The 27,353-nt window shown below is 41.3% G+C and overlaps 1 protein-coding gene across 3 annotated transcripts in view; it reads left to right on the top strand.

The window, feature by feature from the left end:
- The first annotated feature begins 14,454 nt into the window (after positions 1 to 14,454).
- Positions 14,455 to 27,353, top strand: part of fam110b (family with sequence similarity 110 member B) — a 39,339-nt gene continuing 26,440 nt past the window's right edge. For all 3 annotated transcript variants that reach the window (XM_019277223.2, XM_019277224.2, XM_019277222.2), the window contains exon 1: positions 14,455 to 14,597. The gene's annotated coding sequence lies outside the window, so the exon portion shown is untranslated. The remainder of the gene's footprint in view (positions 14,598 to 27,353) is intronic.

The raw sequence follows: 27,353 nt of genomic DNA, 5'->3' as shown, positions 1-27,353 counted from the left end.
ACATTTATGACAGCTTTAGAGTCAATAAATGCAGACACTCGCATGGCGTAGCGCGCCACAGGGATGTTCTGCAGCTCTCTTTTAACAGCCACAAATTCCCGTCTCCGTTTCAGCGTCTCTGTTGAAAAGTCTTGGAAGAAATATATTTTGACTCCCTCGAAGAGAACCTCCTTTTTACGCCATGCCGCCTCCATAACTCTCTGGCGGTCAGAGAAGTTGTGGAATCTAACGATCATAGCACGGGGAAGCTTCGTCGAACCGGACACCGATCTTCAGGCTTGATCGGCGATCTGCTTTGGTCTCGACGGTCCGGATCCGGGGGATCCACTGGCGTGGCTCCATAAATGTGCATTCGGCGGCCCCGGTTTACCTGGTCCTGAAGGCGCTCTGTTAGCTCCTTAGCCGACTCGTTAAGCTAGCGACCTGCTTCACCGTTTCGGCCGCAGTATCTTCCACCACTGATATCCTCCTCTCAGCTTCGTCGAACCGGACACTGATCTCGTTAAGATACTGCGATATGTTGTCATTGATACTGTGCAGCATACGGTCCAGTTTGTTATCAATCAGCTTGGTGATGTTGGCCGTCATTGCCTCCATGACTTTTACAATCGCCGGGTCTAGTTCAGGTGTGTCGCCTGTGTCGTCACCATCTTGGCAGGGCAGTGGCTTCTCCGCGGTGCATTTTGACAGTCAAATTTCCCCAAAAGTGTTTCAGAGACATTACACGGAGTCGATACTCCGTATAAACTTTGTTAGGTTGTTAAAAGTAAATGGATAATATCGAAAAAAAAAAAAACGGGTGCACTGAAGCTCCAACAAAACGTGGCTTCCTGCCTGCTTGCATCACCAGAACCCACCAACATACATTTTAATAAGCACACGCGGAGACGCTCATCCAAGTCTGATGTTTGTTAAACTGAAATCTCCAGTTGACTTTCCAAAATCATAAAACAAAATTAAACAAGTAACTTAACATGCAAGGTCTAAACATTTGTGTGTGTGGTCGGAAAACTATAACGCTCCACTAACCTAACCACTCCACAACGTTCATAAAAATTATAGCCACCTGTCCGTGGGAGGCGCATCACAGTTAAAATAGAATAAGCATTAAGTACCTTTACACATTTTAAACTAGGGCGGCTGCAGTTCTCGATAATTTCCTTCTTAATAATTTCTTTTTATGAATGAAATTCCATAATAAACTGAAAACAAGTTTACATATTTTCTAATTATATCTCAGCTCCAACATATCGGCCCCTAATTGTAGACGCCATAGCAAAACAATTACAGCAATAATATTCAAATGGAGGCAGAAAACATAGTACAAATATCTATGAAACATTTCAAAATATGCCAAATTATGTGACCTTTTTACACCTCACATCTTTCCATCAACATGCATTTGATGAATATATCATTCCATTTTCATAAGCCCCACATGAACCCATAAGGGGCCATTAGTTCCTGGGTGCAGTATCACCTATGATTACGATATTGTTGACTTCCAAGTTCCTTCTTGTCTTGACCCACTTTTGCCTTTGCTACATGAGTGATATACTCCTTAGTCCACCTTTGCGAGAACAGGTGTACAGGGTATTGCACTTGTTTCGATCTCTTTCTGGAGTAGAGGTCATCTTTAAAAAATAGTCAAGGCGGCAAGGTCCATTGAAACAGTTGTGAATGGCCTATCATTGAGAATGCATTCGACCTCACATAGAGCTGTGTAGCAACCGATAATGTAATAAAGTCCAGTAACGTAATACCTGCCAATAATGTAGTAATTTGGTTCTGTAGGAACCAAATAAACTCCTACCAATGTGCAACAGTGTGGGGTGTTTTCGTTGACATATTTGGCAGTCCAGTTTTCTTTTGCAGTCTTTGCTCATGTGACCTTTCTTTAAGCACCCAAAACAAAAACCATTCCTCTTTAGACAATCAACCTTTTTTTCCTGTGGCTCGAGTCTCTATTTTAATCTTAAGCAATCCACTAGTACAAGTTCGCCTCGACTGAAGCTACATAGGACTGAAATAACAATGTCAAATTATTGCTGCTCTTCAAACTGCCTGTGGTTTGGTATTACGTTCAGCTGCTTTTACAGTGGTAACAAAGCTACTGCCCCTTTTTGGTGTTTTGACGTTTGAGATTCATTTTTTAGTGGGAGTTGGCTCTTTGATATTTCCAAACACTGGGTGTAGTAAGATGTTACATTGTGTTTCTATGAAATCCACAAGATGTTTAAATCGTGCTTGTGTTTGTTTTTTGAAATGCTTCATAGGCTGTAGTCCACCATCTTTCTCTGAGCTTTAAGTTAGATGTAACATCCAGTTCGTCCATGTATTCCAGGTCTTGCATGGCATTGCAACATTCTTTTAGATACAGTTTGGCAGCAGCTCGGACTCTTCTATTCACCGCTGAGTGGACACGACCTTTTACCACCACAGACTTTACCCACAAATGCATTCAAACGGACAATGCACTGTCCACAGGTAAGATACACATATGCATACGTGCACACACACAGACACACAGATTCATACCATAAAGTATATTTGTTGAAAGCAAATGTCTCTAGCCAGAGACAGTACGATAATTACCTATAAATGGTGTTCTGGGTTCAGGTAGGTTCCTTCCATCAGCATCATTCTCACAGTCAGGACAGCATCACACTTGATGATGACGACTTGTGTTGAGTTATAACATTCATTATAACATTATCTATGTCCTTAAGCATGACACATTTCTCTGTAAAGTCCATTCTTTGCTCTGAAACCTTTCATCTCTGGTCTTTACCTCACTTCTATCTGCTGTTTGACATGCTGGACACTCGTGTGGATCATCCGGAAGAACGTGGACAAAAAACTAAAACTACAAGAAGGATTACAAGACAAAGGACTAAATATGTGCAGTATCACCTGAACTTCCTGTTGAACCCCCAGTCATCTGTGTAGAGGAGATCTCTCCTTGAATTGCCTCTACTGAGGTTTCTTCCTGATTTCTATATGGGCTCAGGATTTTGGAGAGTTCTTCTGCATCTTAGAGAACTTGGGTTGGGACAGGAACTAATGCTGATGGTGAACTGAAAATTACAATGGATTACAAAACTAGAACACTGTATCTGATGCTGGACTGTAACAATAAACTGAGCTTCCTTTGACATGCTGCTTTTGGTCTTTAGGTGAGGCTCTGTCAGAGCATTTCTAAATGTTCATATACATATGAGTCATAAGTGGCTAGGACTGCACACTTTTGGACAGAGACCTCAGGTCCTGCACCAGCAAGTTAAACCCGGATAAACAGCCTTCAACGTCATCAGGCTCCACCATTTTTCATGTACATTTACATTTTTGATAATGTTTTAAACAATAACTTCAACTGCAATAACTTCAGATGATCGTCATATTTCAAATAACATAATTTAAAATACATTTTTGATTTTTGTCCTTCTATTTTGTTTAACGAAGGACTCTGTTGGACCTGACAATACTAAAGGCTTCCATGCAGTCCAGATTATTTATTTAAATTGAAAGACCACAGTCGAGGGCCCTGTCGAGAGAGGAGCCCTGTGTTTCTCTAAATATGACAAAGGACGGACAATATACCCTCCACGTCATTAAGACACAGTCTGTATGTATGTTTGGTTGAGCAAACATGACACTGATGCATGACTGCAATCAATCAATCAATCAATCAAAATAAAATGACAAAATGAAAATATAATATACACAGATAGCTAAAAATAAAGTTAGGATATATATACATACATCTCTATATATACATAGATATATACACACACACACACATAAATGGACAAATAAATACCAACCAAATAAATAAAAGTGAAAATGGTGTAACTGATAAAATACAGAAAATGTATAGAAATAAATTGTTCAAGTAAAAGCCAAATTAAAAAGATAAGTCTGCTCTTAAAAATATGAACATTCTCTGGTGCCCTTGGCTCTTTAGGGAGTCCTCAGGTCTTCAAGAATCTGTGTGTGGGGCTCTTTTCTGTCAAACTCTGAAGAATACAGCGGGCCCTGGCGCAAAGGTGGAGTCAGGTACGAGCGCTGGCGCCTTGTCAACAAAACATACCTTCACACCAGGCCACTGTGATGGAAAAGACATCAATCCAGCTACCTGTGATGAACAACCATTGCTAGTTGGTGAGTTAATGAACACTTATCCTGTTGAGGTAATAACCTACCGTAGTATCTGTGCTACTTCCTGTGTAGATACAGTATTTTGTACTCTTATAATACACTATGGTATACAAAAATGTATTATTTTTAGGCACTGCAAACGATCATCTTCATGAGCCCAGAGAGCCTGCCTCCTGCAACTGAGAGGAAAAGCAAACCCTGCATGTCCAGCAGCATGACAAGCCCCCCATACATTTGTTCTATCCCTCTATCCTTTGTTCACTCCAGGTAACCCCCCTTTACTCCCAGTAACCCCCTCCCATACATATGACACTAATCACTTTACATGGACACTGTGAACTCTATTGCACTGAGAAACTGTTACTATCTGCACTATCATATTGTCTATTCACTGTTATAATACATCCTGCTGCTACAAATAATTTTCTGTTAGCTGTTACATTTCTGTAAATAAGTCTCAATTTTTTATTCTGTTTCTGTTTCTTTTTAGATTGTATTCTGTTTTTATATTTTATATACTTTATATTTGTACTGTTTTTACTTGTCTTCTGTCTTATTCTGATTTTTTGTTTTCCTAGTAATTGCTGTAATATTATGGTCACTAAAACCCATAGAACGAGAAACTGGTTTAGTGCAGCATTCAGGAATATTTGTGTAAATGGTCTACGCAAGTGGTAGTTGAATGACAATAAAGTCTGTCTAAGTCTATGTCTGTCCCCTAATACTGCAGGAGATGCCCAGCTAAAGCAGTGATGGAACATGCCAGTGGCTCCATCTGCTGGTGTGAATGTGCCATTTCTTGCAGCTCTTGAGCCACCATCTCCAACATCTCTCCTGTCTGTGCCCCTGATCTCTGTCTGCACCCTGACCTCTCCTGCTTGCCTCCCAGTCTGAAGCTGCTGTATACCACGCAGGACTGCAACAAAAGGAAAAGGCAGGAAGAAGAAGAGAGTGGCAAAAAGTAGAAAAGCTACACAAGACTGACACCATAACATGCAAGCAGTGGGAGAGGGAGCAGGACTCTACCACCCACCACCAGTAGTTTGGCAGCTGGTACTGCTAAGCCACAGTAACCATGACTCTGGGTGGGTGGAGGGCTACACTTGATTGATGGTAGAAAGAAAGATGCTCCACCCTGACAACTTTGCTCATGGGCTCATTATATTAGACTGTAATATGTTCTATTCTAGTAATGAGATATATATAGTAAGTAGTGAGATATAGTAATGAGATAATGAGATATATATATATATATATATATATATATATATATATATTCCAGACTTCTTACAACAATAGCAAGTTAGCAAGTATAAGATATAAAGGTGATGGACAGGGATGCACAGGCACAGGTGGATGCACAGGCAAGATGACGAATAAAGATTTCATCAAAGTGATCCAGTTTTAGTTTCTTAAAAACGCAAACAAAACAACCATTTTTATGTTTCAGCTGAAAAATAAATGAAAACGAATAACATTGCTGTTCAACATACTCCTGGTAGGATAACCCTAACCCTAACCCATCCCAAGCTGAGAAGCACCTGCTTGTGTTCAAGAAGCTTTGTATTATAGTTGTGTGTCTTTATATTTTCAGACAGCTTGTAAAGTTGGAAGAAAACACAGTATTTTCCCCTCATCATGTCCCTCCATGTATAAAATAAATGAACTAAATGTTTTATTGGGGTTTTTTTTAGCGTGGAAAAAGCATCCAGGAATATACTGGTTGCATCAACAACACCACTCTGAAACGGGCTTGTGTAGGACCCAAATGCAGCACAACAGCAAGGGATACTTAGTAATGTTCCTTATTAAGAAACTCACAGCAGGCGATATGGCAGGTGAGAGAGAGGGAATAAGTCCTGAGTTCAATCGGAGAGTCTGTGGCAACGAACTGGAGCAGGGGGACAGACTGCCCGAGGAAACCTCCAAACAGCCAGGGAAACAGGCAGACAGACACCAGAAACACTGAGGCAGAACTCGTGGTCGGGGACGAAAAGCTGAGGTGATTACCGGGGCAGAGACAGACGAGCAGGTCAAAGGCAGGCAGGGTCGGCAACGGGAGAGCAGTCCGGACAAAAGTGCTGGAAAGACTTGCATGACGCGAAGAACAATCTGGCAAAGAGTGTCTGGAGGTTGGTGCTTAAATACAGGGTTGATTACTGATGAGGAGCAGGTGTGGGAGGCGGGAGAAACCATGGTGACTGATGAGGAGGCGGGGCTGACAGGTGAGTGGAAAGTTACTGGGTGCAGGTAAGAGGGAAAAGCAAGCAGGGGACCGGAGTGGATTGTGATACACTCAACCCTATAAGTTCTCCATCGACAAGCAGGTCATACCATGCAAGTCAACCAGTTCACCTGGAGTTTTTGATGAACTCTTTAAGGCACTCTTTGTATTTGGGACTCTCTACAATCAGATGCTCCACAGCATGTACATCTTCATACAGACACCTGTCTACAACATTGATATGGGCCAAGTCCAGGAGAGTCCATGTGTTGCTGAGATTAAAGCTAGATTGCCATAGTCTACAGGACAGTTCATGTATACTGTTAGAAAGCCCACATTAGAAGTCAGCAATTTGGTTGTTGTCTAGTTTCATTTTTACAGTACAGTACTAATAAGTTTCATGTTGATGACATCATCTGTGTTGCCGTGTTACAAGCCGGTGCTTTCTTCATTCTGCATCTGTGTTGTTTTTCCTCCTCAGTCCCAGTAGGTTCATCATTTCACTGCTGTGTGTAAATGCCAAAATGTGAGCACGGTGTTGACTAACTATAAACTGAATGTTAGTGTGATTATTTTAGTAACATCTTTATCTGGCAGGATATTTTTCTACTTATCGCCTCATGGGGGCAGTATGCCAATGCTAATGTCAATGTTAATTATCCATTAACACGTTTCATTGGTATCTCAGTCCTTATTTGCATAACTGTATATTTAGCCATAATGTGTATTTAATTATTTGTGTTTGTGTCACAGGGGAATGGACCCAAATGCAGGCAAGGTCGAAAAACAGAAAAGATACAAAACAAGGAAACACAAGGAAAAACACTTAGGGACATATACAGTACATATAAACACAAAACGGACAGAACAGGAAACAAAGGAAACACAGGAACTAAAGAGATATGCAGGACTAATCAGGGACAGGTTAAACAAATCAGGGGCAGGTGCTGAATCAAAAAAGTCAGGGAACAAGACAGGAAGTAGAATAAGACAAGACAGACAGGGTGAAACTACAAAATAAAACAGGAAACCCAGAAACAAATTCAAAACTGTAACAGTTTGTTACAGTGACTTACTTTACTTTATCTGTATCTTGTTTTGCAGACCACAGCCAGATTAAAGCAGTCTAACTGGGAAAAGTCTGTTCCTGTGTCCTTTTAATGGGGACACACACACCATATTTTGAGCCAACTTTAAACCACCTGATTCCCTGGTGACCCTATCTCCTTTTTACATACACTGACATGCGGAACAGGCAACATATGTGCTATTAACTTATCAGTGATGTCTTGTGTTTTGGTTAGTGAGATTTTCTTTAACACGTTTTTATTTCACACTTTAACGTCTTATTTGACTTCATGGGGGTGATTTGTTTTGTTTGCCTGACTCATTTTGTTAGAACCAACAGTCCTTTGTGATTGAAACATGGTTTATGTAATGTTTCAGGATACTGCCATGTTTTCGGCATATTCTTACATTTCCAAACAATGTTCTGTGAAGATGAAGAAAACAAAAGACATGCATGCAGAACACTGCTGTACTTGCAGACAAATCCACAACTACCTCACGGACATGGTGTGTTCATGTCATGACATTTTGCAGTCAAACTTCTTTTGGGTTTTGTGCAGCAGAACTTCTTAACTGGTCGAAACTGGCTATGGCAACACTGAGAGATTAAACTGCCTTGCAGTTTTCTGATGGAAGTAATGATTTGGGCCTGAATGTTTTACAGTCCTTTACAGTGTTTGTTGACTGTTGCTTAATCACAATGGTATACCTCCTATTTTACTTGCTATAGTTCATGCTTGTGATTAAGAAATATATAATATATCCATGTCGCTAGTATTAGCAGCTAGTACAGTATTGTATTCCTCATTATTGGGAACAATAACGTTTGATTAGAGCGTTTGAATAGAATGTATTAAGAGGATTCCAGTGTCTTATATGAATTACATCCATTTGTCTTGAAAATCTTGAATAAATATGTCTATATCTTGATTAAAACTGTTGATCACAAAAGTAGTTCATTACTATTTATAGCAACAATAGCACAACAAACAGACAGATTTCTTGCAGCAAAGCATAGAGGATGAACTGATAGCTGGAGAGACCTGAACTGGTCGGCTCGGAGGTAGAGCGGGTTGTTCTGTGGTTCAATCCCCTCCAGTCTGCATGTCGAAGTGTCCTTGGCCAAGATACTGAACCCCAAACTGCTCCCGAAGGCTGTGCAATCGGTGTATGAATGGTTAGCTTCTCAAACTGATGAGCAGTTGGCGCATTGCATGGCAGCCAGTGCCATCAGTGTGTGAATGTGTATGTGAATGGGTGAATGAGATATATCCTGTAAAAGCGCTTTGAATGGTCGGAAGACTAGAAAGGTGATCTATAAGTACAGTCCATTTACCATTTATCATTGACCTGGGCACTGCCGAGATGCCCTTAAGCAAGGTACCCAACCCCCAACTGCTCCCAGGGCCTGCTCCTGCCCATCACTCCACAATCTCTCTCCACATCTGCATGTCTATGAGCCCTTTGTGTGTGTGTGTATGTGTGGTTGCATTTCAGGTAAAATGTATGTAAAATCTATTCTATTCTATTCTATTCTATTCTATTCTATTCTATAGTTCTACAATTTTTAACAACTTAGACACATTGCCTTATTCCAAAAAATCTAAATAGTTGTTTTAACAGAAGTGTAACTGTTTCCTGATCAGCTGTTGTGCAACAGTTCCAGAGATCACACAGGGACGATGAGAATTAAGACCAGGACAAGCTTACAAGTCTTCAGGTGATGAGCTGTCAGCACCTTGACCAACATCTGCATGAGAGGAAGACTAGGGTAGTTTATGACATCATAATGCCATCCTATGTGACAGCCGTGGGCACCGTGAAAACACTCACAGTAAAATGAATGGACATCCTAAGTTTGACGTCACCTGTCGGTTTCTGAAGAGCGGTAATGAAAGTTAGAATCTGTAGCTCTGGCCGTCGACATCTTGGCAGTCCTGCCTCTTATGTGCTGTAAAAGTGCTTTAAGTGGTCGGAAAAAGGCGCTACATACAGCTAAGCACAGTCCATTTATCATTTACCGCGCACAAAGAGCACACTCCCCACCCCTCAGTTTACCACCTGTAATTATTGACTGATGTTCTATATGTTTAAGTCATGTGATAAGCCATCTCCATGACAACTGAACAAACTTCATCTTCACTGCAATTTATTTACCAAAGTTAACTCAAAGTTAAACTCATGGACTGATTGCACAGCAGCCATTTTGACTGATCAGAGGTGAAAACTTAGATATATTCATCAACTCTGTTGAAGTACTGATTGGTGCACCACATCATGGTTTTCAGTATGACCTATAATAATGATAATAATAATAGCAGATCAAATAACTTACAGTCACAGTTAGTATGTCTGTGTTTACAGATGATATACAGTAGTTTATGCACTTAGCACAAAGCACAAATCAAATTCTGCTTGGGACCAAAAAAAGCTCATGCAGGCCCTGTCTTTTGTCTCCTGCATGCTTTGTGGGTGGGTGGCGGTGCTGTAGGATTGACAGCAGAGCTGTAGATGGAGGAAAATGCTGTGTGTGGGCATGTGATACGGTGATTCTATAAAAATAAATCCCTGTTCTCTTTTTCTGATGTGGCCCGTAGTAGTAGCAGCAGCAGCAGCAGGTAAGTCTGTCTGGATCAACATCCACCATGGCCTCACATGGCTTTTACACTTTGTTTCCACAACAACCGTCCTCACGGCCTCATTTTGAGAGAGTCTGTGATGACAAGGATGCTGTCTCTGTAGCCTGGTTTTCCACTGTTGCTAGGTAACAGTGTGGGGGTTTACCCACATGATAACACAGAGCCTCAGAAGCTGTGTAAGGGTGTGTATGTGTCTATGAGTGTGTGCGCCATGGCAGAGAAACAGCACTGTCTTTCAGTGAAGCAGGCACACACTTACTGACTCTCGACACGTTTCCTCCTCTCTTTCCTCCTCTCCATCTGTGCAAACTACCAAACCAGTTTAGGTGTTTAAGATTTTTAAGGGCACCTTTTTCTTAAAGAAACCAACATGGAGCTGAAGGACCTCCAACAAATAACATTATCAAATATATTTGTTGAAATTCTCCAAGCACAGACAGAATTATTGATGCTCAGTTTAAATAACCAAATGGAACTTTGCTGCAGAATCTAATGGATGTTGGTGCATGCTTAGAACATCATATAGCAGCCAGCTAATATTACTGACTAGTCCAACAGCAGTCAGCCCAGCTCGGCGTCTGTCTTTCAGCCTTTTATTTCACCAAGCTCTCACCAACCACTAAAAGTCAGTCCATGATTTACTCGTCTGTGGCTTTTTTCTTGCTCACTCTATACTTTTCTCTTCTTAGCTTCCTCCGTCAACGTCCTCTTCAGTCTCTCCTCTGCCATTATGTCTATAGAGGCTGCTATGCCCGGTTACATGGCCTGCTTTCCCAGATCTACTTCTGCCACTGGTCGGATGCTGTAAACACCAATACTCCTTTGGTGCTCTGAGCACTCAGTCTGGGCTGTACAGCTAACAGCTACCCACATAACAGCAGCTACAGTTGGCTTCAGGTTGTCTGTCAGGAAACTCTGTAAATCACAGAGAGTTGAGGTGGAGCAGGTGGAGGACATCAGAAGGAAAACCAGAAAACATTTTCTCCATAAAATATGATCCAGTTTCACCAAAATCAGTCAAATAGTTGGTGGTGAGTGACTTAGTGCAGTAAAAGGGTTTTTGTGGGCAAGTTTTTCCTCACTGGAACCGAGGGTCTAAGGACAGAGGGTGTCACTCCCTGTACAGATTTGGGCTATACAAATAAAATCTGATTTGATTTGATTTGATTTGAAAATGTAACATGTAGAGAGGTGTACCTGGCTTGCTCACCAGCCTCACCGGAGTAAATCTGGACTCTGACAGTGGGAGTTGTTCATTAGGCTCCAACGTTGTCCTGTACTACATCAGCAGAGGAGATGTTGGGGACAGGGTTAATTTCCTCTACAACAGCAGCAAAATCTTGAAAGTCTGTGATCGGTGATGTGAGCACCATTTACTCAAAGATGTTGACATTTGTTTGATTTCTCACAGTGTTAGGACGTGTGCCGTCACTGATTTCCCACTCAAAATGCGTCATGACAAATGATTTCAAATGTGCTTAATGTCTGCCAACAATTCAGGGATAAAAAAAAAAAAAAACTGATTTCAGGGACTACAACTGTTCCAGAAATCATGCACGACTAAGGCAGCACACATCTGAGTGATAGACTACGTCCCCATGGTCTGCCTCAGTTTCTAACAGGAAAGTACTGAACTCAGCTCTGGTGCTTCATGATGCATGATACAGTACAAGTTTACGTCATCTACTCTAGACTGCCTAACTCCACTGCATACCAGAGATGCCATTTCATTGTGCTCACCTGTCATGGCCGGAGAACCATCCGCTGTAACTCTTTTCTCATTTCTCTTAATGAAGATTGACTTTGTATGTGACAGGTATGATCTCTTACAAAGAGTACAAGTATACATGTATACACACCCACAGATGGTGAGTAAGTTGCAATACAGGCCAATCTGATGAATGAATTGATAATTATTGTTAATAGGAAGGTTTATGGTTAAACAATGACCTCTATTTCAGTAGTATCACATAATTTTAGAAAGGATGAGGAACAATTATGTGTGTCGTTGGAAAAAAATAAATATGAGCCAATGATTCAGATTATCAGCCTTAACTGTTGGTCAGGGCTGTTCCATGATGGAGAAGCCATAATTGGTCAATTCAAAGGAAATGACTTCAGCTTTGGGTCAAAAGTAACAGGGGCAGAGGCCTGTGTGTGCCTTTTCGAAAGAGGAAGTGACTGAGTTATAATGTAACTTTACGTGGCCGAAAATATGTCAGCCAGGCAGCAGGTGTTAAACCTGGGGGAGAGCCCAGCTAGCTGTTTCCCCCTGCTTCCAGCCTTTATGCTAAGCTAAGCTAAGCTAAGCTAAGCTAAATTAAGCTAAGCTATTTCAGCTCACACTTAGTACTGATCCTTTAATACCCATGACTTTGCAGCAAAACACACATAGTAATAGTCACACATTTCACATGAATACAGTCCATCTGCTTTATTTAGGTGTTATTGAAGCAAAGAAAGGCTGCAATTATTACATAATTACAGTTAAACTTTATTTATGTACATATTGCACATTTCATGCAAACATGCACCCAAAGTGATTCACAGAGTAAAGAACACTAAAAACAGAAACAATTAGTAGAATTTTGCAAAAATAGATAATGCATAATAAAATGTGTCCATTCAATGATATAATGATACAAATGCAAGCCAATCAGAAAAAAAGGAAGCAAGTTTAAGAACCACCCTTAAAACTGAAATTTAAATACAGCTGAGTTTTAAAATGAGTTTGACCTGCACTGGGGACTAAAAATTGACATATTTCTGTCTCGTGTGCATCAGGTTTGGATGATTCCTCTTCTAGCTGCACCTGGAGTACCTTTAATTGGTGTATCAGGGCCTTGCTACAAACCAGAGGCGAACATAAAAAGCACATAAACACTTAAACTCTGATCATAAACCTTGACCATCATTTTCTGTCACACTTCTTTCTTGGTTCTTATCACACCCACATCATGACATGAACAGACAAACTCAGCTTGGTGTTCTTTGTTGAAAATGTTAAAGGTCAAAAAGGTTTTATAATCAGAATGTGAAGATAATCTTTTGTTTGCTGTGACAAACACAAAACTGTCAGTGTGATCTGTCCACTTGAAAAAAACAAGACATGCACTGGCCCTTTAAAGAGTGGACCGCTCCATTCATATTCATAGGGGAGAACTGGCTGGCCTACAGTTAGACGGACTCAAATAATACAAAAGTACATGGAGACATGGGGATGTATTATACTGTGAATCATACTGAAGAGACAGATATGAGGGTGACAGGCTTCCATTCCATATAAAACGCAGTGAAGGAGCAGCCGGGCCCGGCCCGCTCTCCCGTTCAGCTGCATCTACTGTCTCATTGCAGAGACTGAGGACCGAGCTGCTGGCAGCGGCGTCAAGGCGGCCAACCTTAGGACAGTAATCACCGGAAAAGATCTGATTTTAACCTTCAAAACAAAAGCATTAGAAGCTCAAAAATTTTCTGTATTTTATTCACTAGAGTCGATTCTTGTCTGGTGCCTCTCTTCAGTTTCACTCTAATACTCTTATGCAGACAGAGGCACTGAATATATTTTTAAAATATATGTTTTTTCTTTGCAAATTTGGAACTTGAAGGTTAAAATAGAAAATTGTCATGGCAGATGTATACATACAGTCTATTCTGACTGTACTGACTGTTACATAGCATTCATTAGAGATGCACACAGTACAAATTCTGTAGATTCTTGTGCTGAAAGAACAAACACAGACAGATTATCCTCTTTTAATTACCATTTGAACATCATATCTTTCCCCTTTTTACAATGTCAGACTTTCTTTCTGGTGCATTAGTCAAATCTTTACAGTTATCCCTAGACAAACACAGAGAAACCTTCTCAGATGATCCAGAACACCACAGCACGCCTGGTTTTCAATCAGCCCAAAAGGTCACATTTTACTGCGCTGCTCACCGCTAAAATCACTAATGCTGACTACAAAGTAGTCTCCGCTTCTGCACCCACCTACTTCAATCTCCCTTATCAAGCAATCCAGACTTTTCTCGTCTGTTGTTCCCCGAACGCACTACCAGTTCCTACCAGATCAGGGGCGTCCCTCTCTAACTTCAAAAACCTCATGAAGACCAGCTCTTCAGAGAGGACCGCCTCTCCACCAACAACTGGACATGATAAATCTATCCCTCTAGTATTGTCACATTACTTTTTGCTGCACTATCATGTACCTGTACCATGATTGTTTCCCTTTTTTGTGAGTCTCTTTGGATAAAAGTGTCAGCTAAAAGACTAAATGTCAATATAAATATAAACAAACGTCAGTGAACTTATTGTAACTGGAGTTAAATCTGGACAGATTTCGACTTTTATTGTGAAAATGGTGACCGGAAGCGCGCGTTGTGTTGCCGTCGGCTGTGACAGCGGTGCTGCTGGCTGGGAACAGGATGCTGTCAGGCCGAACAGACGCACCGACCTAACGGACAGAAACCGCAGCAGCATCCTTTGTTTTCTGGAGCTGGATATCCAGGTAAGTACGGCTGACTAGCATAGCTGTGACGCTAACCTGGCTTTCCCGCCACACCTGGAATGACTGAAACGTTATTGAAGCAGCTGACGACACGCACGACCTGTTTTTTCCCCCTTCATTCCCGGTCATGTCGAAAATATGGCTATTGTTCGGCGTGCTGTCACACAGGCAGCTGCTAATTCATTGAACGCAGCGTTTCGCCCGCGGAGGTGGAGGTAATGTCCGCGGAGGTGGAGGTAATGTCCGCGGAGGTGGAGGTAATGCCCGCGGAGGTGGAGGTAATGTCCGCGGCGGGAGCTGTGCTGTGGCGTGAACACAGCCTGCTTCCAGCTCATGGACACAGACATTCCGTGCTGTAATGCATCCATGGCTGAGCTGAGCCGAGCCGAGCCGAGCTGTGTCGGTGGGGGTTTGGCATTGCATTGCACCAACAGCACCAGCACCAGCGCGCGCATACATGCATGCACGCACACACGCACGCAGGTGTAGTTAGTTTTGTGTCAGCTCCTGACACATGTCCAGTCTGCACCGACCGGACTGTCTGTTTGGGCTGTGCAGAAACAACACACTGTGGCTGTTTCTATTGTGTGAGGGATGGTGTGTTGACTTTTGTCTCCAGTCTCTGCTCAGGTCATTTTTCTGTTTGGCTGTGTCAGTGTTGGTCCTGATGTGATATCCCGGTGTCCATACCACAGTGATATCTGTTATTAATGCTTTGGTACACCCCTCAGTTTAGGGTTCACCGTTTGCTAGGTCTGATCTGAACACTGACTCATAAAAATTCTTTAATGTCAGTAATGCTTTTCCTCTTATTACTACCTAGTAATACTTGTCTAAAGAGACAGCTGTAGTGTTAATATGATAAACTTGAATTGACTATTAGAGCCAGCAGTGCAGATTAAAGTCATTGAAGTCAAAGTTGATATTTAAAGGTCCAGTGTGTAGAATTTAGTTGCATGTAGTGGTGTAATCGCTGTATTGCAGTCTCCTCACATCACCCTCACTTTCTTAGTGTACAGAGAAACCCATTAGGGGCCCTGTTTAGAGTCACTGTTAAGTTTGTCTGTTCTGGGCTACTGTAGAAACACAGCGTTTCAATATGGCCTCCTCCATGAAAGAGGACCCGCTCCCACTGTAGATATAAAATAATCATTTTTAACTAACAAAAATAAAAAGATTCTTATTTTCAGGTGAGTGTACATGCATTAAATTATATGAATAATGTATTCCATGTCTGCCTTTTCTGAAAATATGAGAAATGAGATATGTCTAGACACAGTGTTATACTCCAACACTGACAAGTCATGTTTTCAGTAGGTTCAGGTAGGGTATTCTGTATGGTATTTTACAGTTTGTCATTTCCTGATAAACTATGAAAAGTTGTCGATGACGTCATGCGACTTTACGTTCAGTTTAAGTTAATTTCCTCTACAACAGCAGCAAATGCTCACACTCAGTAAAGTATTACACAGTTCAGTGGTTCTTTGGTGAGAGTGGCTCCTGGGTCAGTGAATAATTGCTGGACGGCTTGTGATCATTTATCCAGGGCAATGGATAAACTCTGGATGACTTTGTGCACAATACACTGACTCAGTGCCCACATGAAGTAGATAATCGTGGCCTATAATGTATACATTCAAGTGATGTTATAGCATGCTTCATTGTTTTCCAGAGACATAGGCCTAAGCAGTATTGGCACTCAATAGATCGAAATGAATTTAGAGGATCTCCCCATGTGCATTTGTCATACTGACGATATTCACTAGAATTGCAAAAGGGTGGGAAATTTCCAATAAATTGCCAGAAACTTTCCATGGGAAGTTAAGCTGAGAAATTTGGGAAATATTCCAAATTGTAAACTCCATGGGAATTATGGAAATTTATGGGAATTAACTGTAAGTTGGAGGTAATTTAAATAAAGTGTATGATATCCAAACATAAATCTAAACATTTTGTTTTGTCATAAGCAGACATGCAAAATAAAACAATTAAAAAACATTTTAACAGATTTATTTGTAAGTAGAACTTTATCAAGTTTTAATTATTTGATTGAACAATATTATGTAGTCCACCAGCTCACATGTGAGTCTTTAACAGGCTCTGTGTGCTCTGGGCTCTAAAGTGTGGTCCAGGTACAAAAATCACCTGTGCAGGTAGGGGGCGTGGCCTCAGTAGCCCTGCAGTAAGCAGTGTGCAGTGTGCATGTGATTGAGGAACTGCAGATATTCAAGTGGAGCTGCTTGAAATTTGGTTGTTACCTGTTAAGGGCCAATCTTCATTTTTGTAAATTCCTGGATAATTCTGGGTTAATTCCCATAAATTCCTGTTAATTCCCATGGAAAGTTTCCAACTTTGAAATTTCCCTGAATTTGTGTGAGCTGACCCAACAAGCATGGTGTAGCTGACACATAACACCAGTCATGCTTTCAAAGCTTTCCAGGTGGCGTTTTGGTTTTGAACGTGTACGTACTGAACAAAATGTTGATCACGTTTTAAATGGTTCAGGACGATTCAACACTTTTATTATTTATGAAACATGCCAAACTCATTTTTTTCACATTGCAGGCTTCACATACGTCATTTTGTGATGTATCTTTCCAGTTGGTGAACTTTTACAGGTGCTGTGTGTGACTGGATTAACCTTGTGAAAACTGAGCTGCTGGGGTTGTGTTAGCCTCGCTCCTTCTGCTCTCTGTGCAGCGTGGACACTTTTTCTGTTCTGGAAAACCACCTCTTCCCAGATTTTGCTGCATAGCAAAGTATTTAAACGTATTAAATATTCAGCATAAGCACAAAACAGAAAAAAATTATCAAAGACCCACCTCAAGGCCTCATCACATACAGTAAGCCCTTATATAATCGAGGCCTTGCCCGCCTTATCATTGTGCTGTGACGGTGCATGCTTCCAAACAAACGTTGGATGAAATCAGCACAAACCAGTCGATATGTACAGTCAGACTAGAGCTCTCAGAGCCGCTGGAGTTTTGTCGACTGCTTCGCCCAGTTGGTAATCCTTCCATGGCACCTTGTCAAAAAAGATAGATCCAAGCGTTCTTCATATTAGCTTTTCCCAGAATAACTTAATTAAAGTGGCTGATTAACGACTATATTTGAAAGACTGCTCCCATACTAATGCCTGAGATCCATTCGTCCATTAAGACTTGAATTCTAGACACACAGCTGTGATCACTTATGTTGCTCATGTATTTTATAGTAAAGTAGTACATGCTGAGTAGTAGTATATAGAGTTGCACGATACCTACGGTACCCTGTGGCGCCAAATCGTAACGGTTTCTACTATACTAGAAATTCTACACGATGGTACTACCGTGGATTACTATACTACCGGTGCCAGTTTCCGCTACATAGCAGCGGCCTCTACGCTCCTCCCAGCTTCTCACTGCATGCCACTCCCTTGTAAACAAACCAACATGGCAAGTACTGCAACCGAACTACACAGCTGCTGAATGATTGGCTGTTTGCCTGTTACTGGTGACGTCCAGGGATATGATAGGCTGTTTCCGCACGCTAGGTCCGCCCGTCTGTTAGCTGATTGGCTATTTGTGTGTTTCTGCCAGCAAGTACGAACTTCATGAAGACAGCTCCTCTTCGATAGAAACTCGCTTCAAAACAAACAACAAGCTAAAGTTCTGTCTCGCTCAGATGCGCGCACGGCTTACAGTCACAAACATGAGACAACACACTCACCATGGCAGAAGCACCAGGCCCGAGCGGTGAGTCTGCTGCGTCGTCGTCGTTGTCGTCAGTGAACACAAATTTTTCTCACAAAACCAAACTCACATTCTAAGACATTATGTTATTAAATAAGTCATTAATAAGTATTTATAACTTGTACAAATACATTGCAGTTCATAAAAATAATGATAAAACTGGCAACTCATAGTATATGGTTGAATGGTTCACAGAGAATATCAAATAGTATTTTTGCTAGAATGACCATCCCTGCTATACAATGCACATCGTTACAATGGATTTCCTGTGTTGCCAAATTTAATATCAAATTGTGGTGGTTGCAGTTTACCTCTTGAGTGAACACTGCTCTCTTGTGGTGCTGATCATTTCTTTATAGTGCTGAGCTCTGAGGAAAACTGAAAGCGATCTGGTCTTTGCAACATTAATAACTTAATGAATGACACACCTGCTCGTGGAGGTTTAAATCTCAAGTTCTATGGAACTCTGATGCGACACAGGTTTACTCAGTTACTCCATGTGGCTTCATACCTCAACAGGAGTGCTTCGATGATCAGATTTCAGTAAATTACTCAGATTTGGTCTTTTTTTTCTTTTTTTTCTTGGTTTATGTGCTTCTACCAAGAGTAAGTAGCTATGTAGTTGAATAGTTTCTGTTGTCATCTGGAGCCTGCAGAGGGTGTTTTATTTTGAAAACTGACTGGACTTCCTGCCAGGTCGATCTGCTCTGTGCTGACCAAAGTGGTCATTCCTCAAAAATAGACTAGCCGTGTATTCTCCACAGATCAGAGCAGAATGACGCTTCTGAAATGCACTGTGATAGAAAGGGTGGAATCATCTGGTGATCACCAGCAATGCATTGGAGCTGTGTTTAGTAGAATTTCGCCGTAACTCTCACACTATGTTCAAACTAATACTACCTTTGGGCTGACGCACTGCAACAGGCAGCGAAGAAGTAAAATGAAGTGGTATGTTTTAAAGCAGGATTTATTGAACTTGATTAAAATCAATCAAAACGCATTACTTCTTACATAAAGACAGGTTTAACGCTCACGTCTGGTTGCCTCCTTCCTCTTCAGTCTTTTGCAGTCAACATTCTTTTTTAATCAGTCTGTGCAGTCGATCACACACCACGAATGTATCAGTGTTTTCCATGTTGTATACACTCTTACAGTCTTTTTGGTTATTGAAGCCCTTCGACCTAGTTCTAGCGTCGAGGAAAAGTCATGGAATTTTACATCAGGGCCACAGTGAGAACCTTGCTGACAGTGCACTGCTTCTGTCTGCAGTCTTGATGAGTAATGCTGGATAATTTAGTCTATGCAAACACAAACAGTCAGGCTTTTTCCTGGCTCTCTCCGGAGCTCCAGCATTAGGCCCAGGGCTGCGGTGTTCAGGAACAGTTGAGAGGGATTTGATCACATCAGTGTAATGTTTGGGGAGACTGTTTCATAAAGCACACCACACTGTTTCTTTATGTATAGATTGTTTGGGTGGTCCACTGAAATAGATTTTCACCCACCCGATTGAGGTCTGTGTGGAAACAGGTGAAATTACAGACCAACAATGTCTGCACAGTCACCACAGACAAATCTTACAAATCTTTCTTGGTTTGCAACTTAAGTCAGGAATTCTCTGTAATCAAGTCATTTTCCAGGGCAATGATTTGTTTCTCTGTCCTGTTAGAAGGCACAAATCGAAAGATATTTTCAGAAAACAAGGCAGACTGCACATTTATGGTGAAATCACACCGAGGACTGCAGCTCAAGTCATCACCCCATTATCAGTGAATGGGTTCAAAGATTTCATCTTGTCAGGTTCATTCTTTTCAACATGTTTGTACACAGTTGATACTTTGTACGGTGGTGCAGTGTTTAACATTGTCGCCTCACAAGCTTTGGGCTTGGATCAGAACCACGGGCCCTTCTGTGTGACTTTTCTTGTTCTTCTTGTGCCTGGATGGCTTTTTTCCAAGTCCCCCCAGGTTTTCCCACGGTCCAAACCACTGACAATATAAAGAACGGAAAGCACACAGGCGATGTCACCGGTAGAGTTCTGAAGAGCCAAAATATGCAGCGCTGGCTGCTGCCATGTTGGTAGTCCTGACTTCCACGTCCTGGCTTATATAAAAAACAGCAAAGTGTGCATCGTTGGTGGACCTGAGACGGACTGAATGAAGCCCGGGTGCTCAAACGGCACATTCGTGGGGGCTTATGGAGACTGACTTGTTCTGTAGCCAGCCTCAAGTGAACGTTTAAGGAACTGCAGTTCTTGGCACTTCTGTGTTGGCTTCACTTCACAGCTACATAGGTTGCCGCTCAGTCCAAAGACACGCTGGTTAAAGTAGCAATGTACCAATCGACTACTCCACATGACGACTGAACAGGAGACATGGCATCTGCAATGATTTGAAGGTACAAAGGATGATGTTCCAGCTTTTAGACAGTAGGTAGGCTAATGCTACATCAGCTAGCCATGTCTAGTCTGCATCAGATGGGGGTGACAGGTATTTTATAAGGTGATTGCTTCTTACTGTCACTGTTACTTAACATACTCTGGGTATTTGTCTTTCAATGTCACTCCCATCATAGTTGCACCTCTATCTGCTGTGTGTGAGATTAGAAATCCGCAGGGTGTGTGTAACATCTTAGTTGCAACAGTTAACTGGTGTTGTACATTAGTAAAACTAGTATGACATTCTGAGAATATGTGATTATAGATGATGGATGGATAAACTGTGGCCCTGCATAGCGTAGGTGAGAAAGTGCTAGTCCGTCAGCCTCTGCCCTCTCTGTGCTGTTGATGCTGTCTGCTCTTCCAGCAGAGCTCCATCGAAGCGACTGACCCCAGTCGATGTCATCAATTACATAAACGCGTGGATTTTACGTAACGCGCATCAGATCTTCGCTGTTGGGTCAAAGCATGGAGTCACTCAGAGAACCTCGCCCACGATTATCTTAAAAGCGCGGCAGTATTTCAGAGAGAGAGCCACCAACGTGGCGCTCTGCAAGCTCTGCAAATCAGAAATGGCTTATCACAGCAATACAACCTCTGTGTGCGTACCCGGTGAGTATCTGGAGCACTCATGACAGCAGAAGCAGCAAGCAGCAGCACGACCTAAAGTCTTGTTTATATTTTGTCCCCAGCGGAGCACGATGATACAGTATTATCAACATGTGCAGTGTGTTTCTGCTCGTTGTAATTAAAATAGGTTTTTTAAAATGTTCATCAGCCCCGTGTCAAACGTATTCTCTGCACCGTTGCTGTCATGGTAACATGACGTTCCACCATACGTCATCTTACATTGTTTTTGTATTTTCTGTTTACTTTGATGACCGTGGAAGAACAAGAAGGCTTCAGTCATTTCATTTATTTTCCTGCTGACACAAAAATCCATTTTCCTGTGATGAACTGCACATCACTTCAATGATGGAGTCAGTCCGTGCTACAGGTTCAGTTTTAGTCAGTCAGGTGACATATATCTATTTCTGTAGTTGTTGGTCTTCTTCTTCTTCTTCTTCTTCTTTTTATTATTATTATTATTATTATTATTATTATTATGCCAATTCTAACATTATTTTAATGTGTGGCTCTTTTTCAGGATTATGTTTGAATAGAATATTTGCATATTAACGAAACTTGTTTTGATGTTTGATATTTGATAGTTTGGATTTTTATATGAACTGAGTAATAAAAACATTGGACAACTTGGCTGTCCTGCCTCTGTCGCCTCAGTTTTATGCGTCCATGTTTGTTTCTGCTGTGAAGTTAGACATCTTAACATGGGGACTTATGGAGACTGACGCTGTCTGTAGCCAGCCTCAAGTGGACGTTTTTGGCATATTGGTTTCACTTCACAGCCACAGAGGTTATGTTTTGGTGCAGGATTAATATCAGTACCTCAAACCACCTTCACCACAAACATCCACACACACACACACTTCTATAACATCTTCTCTCTGGAAAAAAAACACCCAGAGTACATGGCTTGATTTTATCTAATGTTCAGGGTTCTCTTATGGAAACATGCAAATTACAAAATGAAATGACAAATCCAAAAACTGATGTCTTCGTGTCAGTAATAGACTGAGGCAGATTGACTGTGATGTCTGTTAGTTGAAATGTAACTCTATTCAGCTGTACTGTCTCCTGTCGTCATGGGTGCAGTTAGGTAACACACACCATGATGACTTTTTAAAGTGGGAAAAAAAACAATGTTCACAGACTGAATTGTATTTGACATTTGCTCCTAAAAATGGTTCTGAATTATTTTCATGAGGCGATACTGCAAACACTGCAGTGATTGGTCGACTTTGTCATTGTGACCAGTGTAACAGCAGCTCTGCTCATGTGACGGCTGTCGCACTGAGCTGTGACTGAAGTGTTGCTGTGTAACATTGCTAAAAGAAATGTTCCTCTTGCAGAAACATGTGTATTTCTATCACAGATTCTTTACAGTTTAAAACCAGTTATTTCTAATAATTAATAGAAAATATTCATGAAAATGTATTCAGGGTTGAGGTTAGGGAATATATAAAATATTTAACAAAGACTGAATAAGTGTAACAAAGCAAGTGTTGAGTGTGTTTCAAAGCCTGATCCTCTGTGACAACGGAAACAAATATTTATAATGTATTGATGATAAGAAAAATGTAGAATTAGAACAGCAGGCTTCTAGTTGAAATGGGATGAACATGGTGAAATCCTTGGTCCAGGTGAGGGAGGGAGCACCATACAAGGTGGGCAGTGCTTCTGGCAGGTTACCACTTTGTTAGTGTTGGCTGTCACAAAAAACTCAGGTCAACCCTGTGAATTTCAATGAATAGTAAAAAAAATATTCAATTTATATTGGTCAGGTTTTTGCTGTGATCCAGTCTGAAACAAAGAAACGGTCTACTTGTGAGGTATGGTGCTGATTTGAGACCAGTTGGACTGGTTTCAGTTGGACGGGGTTTTATTGAGCTCTGAGTGTTCAAACTGAGGTGGACCGGGAAGAAAGAAGAACACTACCCACTACATTTAACGTGCCAGGTCAGAGTGAGCTCGCCTTCATGCCCCCTTCCATGTCTTCCTCCTCCACGTCCATCCTTAGTTTCTCGCATCATGAAGATATTTTTGTCTTATTTAAAAATATAATCTGGGCCAGTCTTTTTCTCTCTTTCTTCTCTGTTAGAAATATATAGCTGTTTCTTATACGACTGTGGTCCAGGTACAGAAATCACCTGTGCAGGTAGGGGGCGTGGCCTCAGTAGTCTTGCAGTAAGCAGTGTGCTGTGTGCATGTGATTGAGGAATAGCAGATATTCAAGTGAACCTGCATGGAATCTGGTTGTTTTAGTCAAGATTATGATAAAATATATTTTCCACAACTATATTTAAGTTCCCTGTTAAGGGCCAATCTTTAGTTTTGTAAATTCACAGTTTATTCCTGTTAATTCCCATAGAAAGTTTCCAACTTTGAAAATTCAGGGAATTCAGAATTTTGCAACCCTAGTTCACACTGTCAGTTATGCCAAGACGTGACCCAGTAAGTGTATTATGTCCTTTGTGGTTGTCGTTATGTTCTGTGTCCTCCTTTAGTGACAATGGTAGATGTTGTTTGTTTATGTAGTTTTGATTTGATAGTTTATGATTTGGTGCTGCTGAATTATTTCCAAACAGAGATCCTTCCATTGCTCACAGTATAAATGATTCTCTCTGTGGCTGAGTTGGGTTGTGAACTCTCTGCCGTCATTTCCACTCAGTTGTCGTTGAATTATTCGTTTGTTTCAACTTGACCTACATTTCATTCTAATTCGATGAAAGTGGCGTTGGTTACGTGACTCGTGTTCGTCGTGTTCACTCAGTGCAGCGGCCCACGCCAGGACTGATGTCATCAGGGTATGTCGAGTCGAGCTTGGAGACATCAAATCACAACTGTCAGTCATTTCATGGTATCTTCATGTTGTTGTTGTTATTGTTAGCAGTCTCATACTGTATAAGAAAAACACTTCTTCTTAAATATTGTGTGTAATTACACTAAGATCAATATAAAAATACCTTGTATGTCATACACAGGACTCACCCCAGGGTCTATGTCTGACTGTTATGTTCACTGAGATGCATCTCTTCTTGTTGTTCCAGTGTCTGGTGTCAAACACAAAGATGACAGAGCTTTGTTAGAGTAGCTGTATTTTAATGTTGTTTCGATTTTTCTCACTGTAAAGTACTTTGTACTGTGTTTTTGTTCCATGATTCATTATCGTCATAGTTATATTATCATATGTAGGCCTACAGTGTGTCCAGCTGGTGGTTGTAGGTTCGTGGTCACACTCGTCACGCTGTCCCTGCACCATGTTGTATCTGTAGTATCACTGTAGGGTTTGAAAATGCTCTTTGTTGTTTTGTTGGAGTGCTTCTCCAAATGATGTAAGGGGAGGTGGTCAGATGATGGGTCACATTAGGGTGAACGAGTGAGGACAAATGCAGGGATAGAGTGTGTGTGGGGTGGGGTGGGGTAGGGGTGGGGGGGTCTTCCAGATGGCTGCCCCAATCAGATTAGAGATGTTAAACCTTTCTACTTTGCCACCCTGGAAAACAAAGACGTGGAACACCAAATGTTTACAGTACTTCTGTTTTCAGATTCATTAATGAACAAATGCTGCAAAACTAGTTATTGTTGAAGGGTAAGAGAAGCTGCACCCCCTCAGAATGGCCTACATTACATCAGGTCAACAGCAGCTCTGCTCATGTGACGGCTGTGGCACTGAGCTGTGACTCAAGTGTTGCTGTGTAACATTGCAAAAAGAAATGTTCCTCTTGCAGATAAAACATTGAATTCTTCTAAATAAAACAGTCAAACATGTTTATTTCTATCACAGATTCCTCACAGTTTAAAACCAGTTATTTCTAATAATTAATAGAAAATATTCATGAAAATGTATTCAGGGTTGAGGTTAGGGAATGTATCAAATATTTAACAAGGACAGGCTGATCCTTTCATAACTAAAAGCACATTAACAAGTGATCAGAGTGTCAGAATCATTTCCATGTTGCAGAGAGGAAAATAAACATTATTATGCATTATTATACAACAAATAGTTGAGACAGTGCAATCTGATTGGTCAAGTAGACATTTAGAATGTGCACAAATCAGCATGACAGCACAGCTGACTCATCACTGAATATATTACTCCACATTCTTCACGTACTGTAAATATAAAACATCTAAATAAATCTGAATAAAGACACTGGAAGTCAACTTTAATAAGTATACAGCTTAAATACAGCTCTATTAGCTTAAAAATAAATGTGAAGTTCATGGATTTAAGAGCTGAATGTGTTCATGGGAGAGAAAAAAATCAGCAGATATCTTCAGTGATGCTTATGAACCTCAGTGCAAGCACCACGGTCCTGACTGCATCAGTGACATGCCAATAATGTGGTTTAAACACACGCTCATGTAATACTGTGTAAATGAGCATAGACTGATCAAGATTGTTTTATGTTATTCTGGTGCAAGCAGCTGCAAATGAAGGTGTGCATTATGTTATGGAGACATGATGCACAAGTTCAATTATTCATGGCAGTTAGCAGAGCTCCAAAAGGCATGACTAGATTTAGTCGAGCATGTTTAAATTTGAGTCCTTAAGATACATCAAACCTTAAATCAAGTCCGGCCTTCAGGCAGTCAAGTGAAGTCCAATCTCACAACAACTGATTTGTGTGCACATTCATTCTGTGTCTGTGATGTGATACATTTTCAATTCTGGTATCGTGACAGCCTTACTTGGATGTAGTCCTTATGTGTAGAGATGAACTGTTACAACACCCACAAAGCTATCATTAATACTACTGTATTCTTCACAATAAATGCATTTTAAGGTGAAGGCAGGAGGAAGCCTTTCCTCTGACATCAGGTTTAGAGGTTAAATCAGCTGAGAGAAGCCAACCTCTGTTGTTTCTGGTCTGCATGTGTTGACAATAACGAAGGATGCTGGCTGCATAGCAGGGACGATGCAGGACTCTGTAATGACCATATTGATGTGTTGATCCTAAAAGTGGTTTAAGAAGGACAAATCTGCGGCGCTTGTTGTTAACGGGGCACTTAGATGCTGTCTGACAGTCTATTTTCCTTCCCTGGTTACATTCTAGCGCACAATTTTCACAGTCACATTCATTCTCTGAATCCTCAGGGGAACGTCACTTGGCTCCTGCTGTTGGTCGTGAATTTCAATGGGACAGTTGATTTAAAGTCTCCATGAAACAGGAAATAGAGTTCTGTTTACTTCCTCGCTTTTACGTGTTTCCTGTCAGAGAGGGAGGGACTTGTTTCAGATATTGATTGGCAAGTGTGTGTTATACCTCCAGTGCTAAGCATTGCAGCGAGCACTATGAGCTAGTGTCAGCATCTACTTTCAAGCACACGGCCAGATTCAGAACCAAACAGAACCTACTGATGTGTGCTGTGAGTAGCCTACTGAGGTGGTTTTCTTGCCGGGTTTGGCTCCAGGCATCCCGGGCCAGAGTCAGTTCCATGAGCTACATGACTGACCGGGCTAATGACAGTTAGTCGTTCCCTATTTAGCAATCTTTCTACAGGAAAATCCATAAATCACCTCGGAAGTGTAACGTTATTCCCTATTGGCTGTGCTCGTACCAAGTCCAATCTGGCCGCTGAGCCAGGTTCTGTTCAGTTTCAGCAGTTTATTAGCAGTCGGATACTTTAGCAGATGGTTAGTTCTGTCATTGGTGGTCCAGATACTAGAGTATAAATGACGTTTGTGAGAAAACCACTTCAATATCAAGTTTGACTTCATGGATACGTACAGCTGTATGGCTTGTATTCTTATCTTCTTGTGTTTGCACCTCTTATGTTCTGATCCACCTGAACATGGCGGAGAAAATCTGAGCCTGATCTCAGTGGAGACGCATGCTGCTGGATCATCCTCATGCTGGGACCTATAGACAGAGATGACTGAAATGCATGCGTTCACCACAGCATGTTAGTACCATTCATGTGGTGACTTAATAACATTACATAAGAGCGACTTTTCTTCAGTAACAT

Source organism: Larimichthys crocea, chromosome II, assembly GCF_000972845.2.
Source record: "Larimichthys crocea isolate SSNF chromosome II, L_crocea_2.0, whole genome shotgun sequence".
In the NCBI taxonomy this organism is placed as follows: Eukaryota; Metazoa; Chordata; class Actinopteri; family Sciaenidae; genus Larimichthys; species Larimichthys crocea.
Note: the sequence above shows the minus strand (reverse complement) of the source record. Positions and strands in the feature narration are given on the sequence as shown.